Source organism: Lepisma saccharinum, chromosome 10 (assembly GCF_977018435.1).
Source record: "Lepisma saccharinum chromosome 10, izLepSacc3.1, whole genome shotgun sequence".
NCBI lineage: Eukaryota > Metazoa > Arthropoda > Insecta > Zygentoma > Lepismatidae > Lepisma > Lepisma saccharinum.
Window position 1 is genome coordinate 4,987,448 of NC_139238.1, and position 7,939 is coordinate 4,995,386.

Genomic DNA, 7,939 nt, shown 5'->3' on the forward strand with positions numbered 1-7,939 from the left:
CAATCCGCATCCGAGTTGGAACAACTTGTTCTCGACTGGAGGGATGGGATGAGGAACATCATGCATCTATGGTGGGCTTTATTAGCATGTTCCGTTACATTGGAGAGACAAAACTTTTTCTATTAATCATATTTTTGTACACTGATGAAAAACTGACTTTGGGAGGAAACAAGTTGAACTGCGCATTGGTATTGGCAAATATATAAAAATGGTGATTGATTTTCAATTAGGTTATTTTACATTGCTTTTCTAACACTTTTTCTTAATTGTGACGATGGAGGATGGTGGTATGATGAGATGGATAAATCACAGAACATATGCAGATTACATGACCAGCGTGACTAGTGACTGGGAAAATCTGGAAAAGTCAGGGAATTTAACGAGAATTCAGGGAATTTTAATTTTCGCATGAATTAAGATTTTTAAATTATTTCAAACTTTTCAAAATACTATCCCAATAAATTTTTCAGTAGAGTCTTTTGTAAGTTTGTTTGCCGAGTTACCTTGTGCTTCTTTCCTCCACCGCAGACGCCAGCGCACGCCAATGTATAGAGACTATAAACTGGACTGAAACTCTGCGCTTGTACGCGTTATGAGAGCAGTAGCAAAAGCATCTGCTACGTGGCCCAGCTCACATGTGACGTCATTCGGCCAATCACATTCAGAGGAGGGTTATGAGCACTGGCTGAGCGTGCGCTTATGTCAACGAGTCAAAGTATAAGTTCCTCGATTAAAGTTTTTGTAAGCGTAAGTGCAAGAAGTGAACGGGAAAATATTCCCTATCCAAGTGAAGAACTCAATTCATCGAAGAAGGATATGACTTTTAAACCTGCTTCATCCAGTTCCTTTTCCGAGAGTGAAAGTACACAATGTTCCGATAACACTGACCTGCGATAGTTTCATTGCCGCCATCCTGTATTGTTTTCTAGGATGACTTTTGCATCCTGAATCAGGATCCAACGTTAATTTTTCCACATCACATCACATTTCCTTAAAATCTGATATTACGTTCTTTATGCACATGCACTAATACACTCGTTACATTGTTAGGAAAAGTGTTGCTTTCAATAAGATTTCCGGATTCACTTATTAATGTGATCTCTTGCAGCCATCTGGCAACCATGTATAATCACGCTCACAGCCTAGAGCCGACAACACTGTACAACACAGCAGGTTTTGCTGAGTGGCGCCATTCTGTTGCAGTGCTAATTTTTTTATTGAACTTATATCAACATGCCACGTCGTGGCTGCAAGAATAGTCCAGATACATTCTGCTATGTGTGTGGAAGTTTCGTGCTGATAAAACAGCGGCGGGTTCGTGAGAAAGGCCTACTATGCGTACTTCGGCATCAAATTGAGAGACCAAGACAAGCCGTGGTCCTCACATAAGGTTTGTAGGGCCTGTGTAGAGCAGTTACAGCAGTAGGTGAATGGTGAGAGAACAGCGTTGCCATTTGGAATTCCAATGGTGTGGGGACAACTTACATACCACAGTACGAACTGCTACTTTTGTCCTGTGAATATGAAGGGATTTAACAGCAGGATCAAAAGTAAGATTGTGTATCCAAGCAATATTTCATCCTCAATTTTACCTGTTCCTCATGGCCCTGATGTACCAGTACCGCAGCGTTTGGACCAATTACATAATTGTTCCTCTTGTGAATCTGACACGGAAATGGCCGGCACTACCTCTGACTGATTTCTCACCAGAAGGTTTTGAAAATCAACCCAAACATTTCGAGCAAAGTCCGTTAAATGACTTTGTTCGAGATCTTGGTCTTATAAAGGAATCTGCTGAGATACTTGGGTGTAGACTCCATGAAAGGAACATGTTGGTACAGACATCGCAAAGAAGAATTTGCACCTTTCTATTCTGAAAAGGGAACCTTGGTTCACTGCAACAGCATTCCGGAGGTTATGCTGACTAGGAGTACAACAGTATGACCCTGCCTACTGGAGACTTTTTATTGATGCCTCCAAGAGTAGTTTGAAGTGCGTCCTTCTTCACAACGAAAACGAACTTGCATCAGTTCCCTTTGCACATTCAGTTACTATGCAAGAAACATATGGAAATCTTGATATGATGATGTGTAAAATAAAGGAGCAGGAACACAAGTGGCAAGTGTGTGGTGGCTTTAAAGTGATAGGTATTCTGTTAGGTTTACAAGCAGGTTACACAAAGCACCCCTGCTTTCTTTGTGGGTGGGGCAGTCGAGCAAGGTCACATCACTGGACCCAAAAGGAATGGCCACGTAGACAGTGGATTGTAGGCTCGAAAAAACATAAAACTAAAAAGTCTTGTTGATAAGTCCAACATACTGTTACCTTCGCTCAGGGGCGCAGACTTGTCAAAATTATTGGGGGGGGAGCTCTGATCACTGAAATAAATGAATGAATGACTCACTCCCTTCCTTTTTTAAAAATAAAAATTACGTCTTCATATAGCAGTTTTTAAGCAGCTATTATATTCCTCATGCAAATGAAATGTAACATGAAAAACGTTTAGAAAATGTTTCAAAGCCTCTTTGTCTTTTGTGTCTGCTCATTTGTTTTTTAGATAACAATTAACATTTTTATTGAAAAGTATGTATTTACATTGAGACCAACCTAACAGTTTTCTGCCGGCCTCGGTAGCCGAGGGTGTTGGGTGGTCGACTCAACTCGCTTTGATCCAGAGGTCTCAGTTTCGAGTCCTGGCGAGGGCATGGGTGTGTTTTAATGTCCGTAACAGACATGTGATGGGTTGCAAATAACCCATAAAATAACTAATATTTAACAGTTTTCTTTAATTATTTACATAAATGCTAACACAAATCGCAGGAAAATAGTTTTACTTTTTTGTTCGTGCTACATTATTGTACTTTTTAAATTTTATTTTGCAATAATAAAAAATATAGCATGTACACTAAGATATAAAGTGACATACACAACAAAAACATATGAACAGGATTTTTTTTTAAAAAAAAAAAGCAAAAGTTGCTCTACGCAGTGGGTTATTCTTTTATGAACTCATTAACGAGCGGTCTCACGTCCAAATTATCAAGCCCAGTTTGATGTATGTGGAGTACCGCAGAGCTGCTTAATCTCTTCTGCCTCATTGTAGATCTCAAATATGTCTTTAGTCGGCTAATAGCACTGAATGACCTTTCGGCTGTGGCTGTCGTCACTGGCACAGTGTGGAGGACCATCATGAATTTGCCTCCTGGAGGGTGCTGTCTTCCAAAAGAAACTTCCTTATATCACGCATGGTAGTTAGAACCACTTTCTTCTGTTTGGCGATATCACCAAGCATGGACATGTGTAAAGTGAGCCTATCGGCATCCAAATCTTGGCGAAAAAATTCTCGCGTTTGCTGAAATTTTGTTGTGCAACTGTTCACAGCTGAGATGCATTCTTTCTCTACGGCTGTATCCTGTAGATTCATGTCCTTGTTTAACACATGATTTTGCTGTGTCACACATGTCAGTGTATATTGATTTATCATACTATTTTGGAGTGTAGAACTTGTGATGTTTGGCAGCATCAGGATTTTCAAGTCTCTCAGGGACGTGACATTGCCGGGGCAATTCTGGCTCATCAACGAGGCTGGGTTTGCCCTCTGTGCATTTCAGCCAGAACTGATCAAAGGACATTCACTTTTCTTGAAAGATGTCAGTCAAGTATTTTAGTTTTGATTCCACTTCTGTAGCACCAATGCGTGGAGACTGAATCTTACAGTTTACCTCTTCTATTGGACCCATCACATGGCAGTAGAGGGAGAGAAAGAAAAATGTCTTGAAGTGAAGCATTGTCTCCAGGTATACAGCACATTTTAATGCTGCATCAGTAGAATCTTCTTCAGAAAATTTCTCAAGGAAATTGAGAAGGTTTTCATAGTTTCTTAAGATCTGATACATACTGGAGGCTCTCAACGCCACCGATGAGGGCAAAGTGGTCGCAGTCCATTATGGCCAGCCTTCTCATTCACATCAATAATATTCCTAAATATTTGCATTCTTATAGGGGATTCCCAAACAGTCTTGAACAAGTCGTTGGCTAAATTCATTATGTCTCTGATTAATATATGTATAATAGTAAATACTAATAATTATATACTTAGTATATAGTAATAAGTCATGTGTTTTGCTGTCTCCGGTCATAGCCTCCCCCTAAGTTGATGGTTTAGCGGTCTCAGGCCCCCAAAGTTGATGGTCTAGAACATTTCAAATGTGTATTTAAAGTTAAGTTCATGTGGCACAATTCAGAATAAACTTGACAAGAGAAGCAAAATAATACATTAGATCCTCTTAAGCAAAATTATTTGGGGGGCTCTGACCCCACATCATTAACATTGAGGGGGCTCGAGCACCCCTAAGCCCCATGGAGTCGGCGCCTATGCCTCCGCTTTATATCAAACTAGGACTTATGAAGCAATTCGTTAAGGCTGTAAACAATGAAGGTGAATGCTTTCGGTACCTGTGTCATTGATTCCCAGGCATCAGTAATGCCAAAGTCAAAGAGGGTATCTTCACAGGTCCAGATATGTGAAAACTTCTGCTAATTTTGAAGATGTTATGTGCGCAGCAGAATGACCGGCATGGAAAGCATTCCGGGATGTAGTCAAATACTTTCTTGGCAACACACAGACTACAAACAAATGGTGGACAGAATGCTTGTTTCTTTCCAATATTTGGGCTGCAATATGAGCTTAAAGGTGCACATGTTACATTCACATCTGGACTATTTCCCCGAGAACCTGAGCAAATGCTGAGCGAAGAGCAAGGAGAAAGATTCCACCAGGATCTAAGAGAAATGGGACGCAGATATCAAGGGAAATGGAACAAGAACATGCTGGCTGGTTACTGAAGAGAGACAATCCAACTACAGCTCTCAAACAAAGCAACACAAAGAAGTTTCTTGAAATAAGTCAAGATATCATAAAATTGAAACTGTGGACTTGCCATTCTAGAACATGTTACCAGTACCAGTAAAACAATAAGTGCAAAGTGGCGTTTACAGATGATTTTAATATAGTGTTTTTCTTCAAACCTGTTTACACAATACATTACTTATTTTTATATTATTCTCATAAATATAACAGTGTAATATAGGAGTGTTCAGATAAGTAAAAATTAAAGGAACAAAGCATTCCTTACATGTGATATTAGAGTGGCCTCCTCAATGGCGCATTGGTAGCATGGCCGTATTTAGAGGGGGGGTTTCTAGGGTTCAAACCCCCCCCCCCCCCCGAAACTTCCGACATGTTGGATTAATGGAAGTTCAGAAACCAAAATCTGTAACAAATTTTCAATTTTTTTTTCGAAGCATGTTGAAACCATCGAGCTAGAATTGTCATACATTTGGAATTCTGAAAGGAATTTATTCTCAGAATCGTAGCCCACCCGCGACCCCTCCATTTTCACTTCTGCTGTTATCTTTCCAGTGTTATTCCTGCGTCACAAGGAATATAGACTGAAGATTCCCTTATGATTGTCCCAAAATTCCCTTTCCAGCTTTTAAATTTCCTGTCCGATAAAGTCGAAAATCCCCCTTGATAGGAGTTGAAACCTAGGATCTCCAGTTTCGTAGCGTATTACGTTCGCGATTGAGGTTACAATCCATGCACAAGGCTAAGTTTTTAAAAATAATAACTGCTTCCGCACTTTTCAAAATTCCAAAAATGTAATTTTAAAGTTAAACAACAAAAACTTTATGATTAAAATTTCCATCTAACTTTTAAAGCTTTTTCTTGAAGGCATCTAAAGTTTAATGACGAAGTATTAATATAATAATTGTGCATTTCAGTACACACTGTGTGAAACGTGAAAAAACAAAAAGAAACTTGTGCTGGATATTCACTCATCTGCTGGATTGAGTAAGCCCCCTCAAGGATATAACAATAATATAATAATAATTATTATTAGTATTATTATGGAATAAAATTGTTTTATTATTATGAAATTTTAATTATTATTGTACAATTATTGTTATTATTTTTATGATTCAAATTTCTGGCGACGCCCATGGGAACAATTATGAATGAACCCCCCCCGAAAATTTTTCCTGCCTACGGCCATGATTGGTAGCGTCGTCGCCTTGTAATGAAGGGCTCCAGGTTTGATACCCGGTGGAGGCACATGGTGGTTCAGATCCCACTTTAAACTGTAGGTCCAGTCCCGATTAGCCTTACTGTGCATAAAGTAGACTTAAAACACCAAATCAATCAAGTCAATGTGATATTAGAGTGTATTAATCCTGTATGTGGGTGAGAGTCTTATATATTCAGATTGATTTTGCAAGGAAACCTGATGCGATGAAGAAAAAATGACTTTAGTTCCGGATTCAGCACGTGTGAAATATAAAAATCACTATTTGAACATTATGCAATGATCAAAAACATTAAATTCGCAGGCCTGTGTAATGTGCTACAACCACAGGGACATATTAACACAAGTCCCACAGGATTATCCTGACTGGAAAATCCAGATGCCAGAGCCTTGTAAATCTGCTAAATGCAGTCCTGGGTGTATTACACAGAAGTGAAGTGACATTTGGGTGTCTTCAGCACTGATGCATGCATAAGATGATGGGGTTGCAGCCCATGTCTGTTGCGTTTTGTTGCCGTGTTTCCTGCATCTCAGTGGGCATCAAGCTTTAATCGGCTAGATCCATGGCCTAGGTGATATAAAATTGAAACTATCTGAAAGTTTCCAGGCAGTCTTGGCGAGGAGGACATATTTAGAAGTTGAAATAGTACATTTCGAATAAGCATACATATATTTTGTACAATGTGTCATACTAGTCTAGACATTCGAGGTGACAAATCTCCTAAGGTTCCTCGAAAAGGATATCAATGTTATTTATGTGGAACCTGTGAGATGATGAAGGCCAGACTTCGGATTTTTCAATATCTTGCACATTTGTTTTTATGAATAGGGGCTTTCCTTAGCCAAAAGGTGCTCTGATTTCAATCCGAAATCTTCAGCCCTGCAGGCCAACGGAGCTCTGGCGTCTGGTCCTACGGCCAGTAAAGTCCTGTGTATAGGGCTGTGTGTTGTCCTGCATTTTGTCCTTATATGTGCCGTGTGTGTCTATAGAGCCTCACTTTGTAATGTGGTTAAGGAGATTGTAGTCCTCAGAGGCACATGTTGATTTTTGATTTTTGGTAAGGGACTTGACCTCCTATAACGTGATGGGTGCAAGTAGCCTAAGTGCTCACATGCCCAAAACTTTAATTTCAATCAATCAACCTTCCATGGACACCGGTAACAAATAAATAAAATTCATCGTTAGTTAATACTACTATTACTACTGCTACTACTACTTTTAATAATAATAATAAAATAATTTATATGTTATTACAGGTATCTAACAACAATACGTTGTTCAATTGCCAGTAGCAGCCACAATATGTGTGATTAAGTAGGACTAAAGGGACATCAGGCTAGTAGCATTCGCTGCACACACTACATAATTAATTCGTTTTATGTCAATTCTGAAATCAAAACCAACAAGTGCAATACGTCAAATTAAAGATAATACTTTACGCTACAATTTCTGTTTGGAACATTTTCTTCTCAGATGCCTATATTATTAGTAATTTAATGATAAACATAAAATTATTAGTGAAAAATGCGATGATTTTACTAATCCATGATTTACTAATTAACGGTTGCTAATATCGAAAAACCTAAGATAACATTAAATAAAAACCACATCTTAAGCTTTCTTTTAAAAAAAAAGTACATTGAAGTCGGACCATTAGGTTTAGAGACATAGTTGTTTTTCACAAGTCAACGTCCGCCATCTTGGATTGGCCGCCATTTCTATTACTACCACTTTGAGACGGCAATCATGTTTTTTTGGTATTCTTACATACCCATATATAACTGTGGTATAATGGGAAATTAGTACCCCTAAATTATACCAACTTCTTAGCCTGCGCATAGACTAATAGAGA